Source organism: Cetorhinus maximus, chromosome 16, assembly GCF_964194155.1.
Source record: "Cetorhinus maximus chromosome 16, sCetMax3.hap1.1, whole genome shotgun sequence".
NCBI lineage: Eukaryota > Metazoa > Chordata > Chondrichthyes > Lamniformes > Cetorhinidae > Cetorhinus > Cetorhinus maximus.
The window spans coordinates 50,739,291-50,741,047 of record NC_135894.1 but is presented as its reverse complement, the minus strand read 5'-3'; positions in this window follow the sequence as shown (position 1 = coordinate 50,741,047).

The following is a 1,757-nucleotide window of genomic DNA, read 5'->3' as shown; positions in this document are numbered from 1 at the left end:
ATTTCCACAAGTAAAAGAAATAACTTAAATTTATGTAGTGCCTTTCACAATCTCTGAGCATCACAAATTGCTTCATAGCCAAATAAATTATTTTGAAGTGTAGTTACTGTTATAAAATGGAGGCCAGTTTGTGTGGAGCAAGGTTCCACAAACAGCGGTGAGCAGTAAAAATTACAATGATAGTTGACTATTGTCCTTTACATCGGTGACTCCACTTAAAGTCATTGGCCAGTAATCAGAGAATGCCGTGCAAAAAAAAAAGCTGGCATTGGAAAATATAGATTGGTAAGAAACACTGGCAGCAATTATTTGCCTGTATTTTTATTCCATCTGACACTTCATTTATCTCACACCACTGCAACTGATGGTGGCCACAACTGCGTTAGCAATGCTGTAAAATAAAAATGGGTTTCAGCTGTGCCTTTGGAGGGAGATTTTTTTAAATAAATCTCACTGGAGGGAAAAAAGCTATATAGTTAAATGTATAAGTTGTGGCTCTCTCTTTCTCCATACCATTCTGAGCCATTGAGGAACTTGTTAGAACTAAATTGCAAACTGCAGCTATAAAACAGTTGCCCATCCAGACTAGAGCATTAGTAGTTCTTTTGTTCAGTGCTTTTTAAAACATATTCTTCAAAACAAAAACCATATGGTGCCAACAGGACATGGTTTAGCGATGTAAGTAATCCATAAGCTCCATACAAGTGGATTTGACTAGTGTTGACGGATCTCTGTCAACTATATACTGTAGAGACAAGAAAGACATCTGCTCAAATTTGTTATTAGAAGTAATAATTGAACAGTAATAATACCCTGTTGTGATGGGAAAGGTTGTCTACATAATTCAGGCACAGAATTCTGTAAGAATGTTCTGGCATTTTAATAATGTGTTGTTACAGGTACTAGCCAAGCTGGTGCCACTCAGCTCATCAAATTGGGTGTGGACACTTGGTAGCTCATTGAAATGACCAAGTTTACCAAACAGTAATTAACAGCTTGAATATAGCAATAACAAATGAATCATCTTAGCTCTGCAATAATGCTCTGGGGGAACCCAGGTTCGAATCCTACCACGGCAGATGGTGAAATTTGAATTCAGTAAAAATCTGGAATTAAAAGCCTGATGACCATTAAACCATTGCTGATTGCTATAAAAACCCATCTGGTTCACTAATGTCCTTTAGGGAAGGAAATCTGCTGTCCTTACCTGGTCTGGCCTTCATGTGACTCCAGACCCACAGCAATGTGGTTGACTCTTAAAGGACAATTAGGGATGGACAATGAATGCTGGCCTAGCCAGCAACACCCACCTCTCATGAACGAATAAAAAAAATGTAACTTAAATCAACAGCTTTTTAAAATAATCTGTGCTAATAACTTTGGCTAATAGCCTTAATGTGAAAGGCTGAGAGGGGGTGGAATTCTTAAAGTGCAACCAGGTGAGCTTTTTGAACCAGCATATAGAAAATCTACAAGAGAAGGGGACCTAATCTTAGTGAATGAGGCTGGGCAAATGGTAGAAGTGTCAGCGGGGGAGCATTTTGGGGATAGTGACCATAACTCTGTAAGCTTTAAGGTAATTATGGAAAAGGACAAAAATGGACCGGAAATAAAGGTCCTGAATTGGGGAAAGGCCGATTTCAATATGATAAGACAGGATCTGGCCAAAATGGAGTTGGAGCAGCTACTTGTAGGAAAGTCTACATCAGACCAGAGGGGGCAATTCAAAATGAAAATAGTGAGAGTTCCGGGCCAAC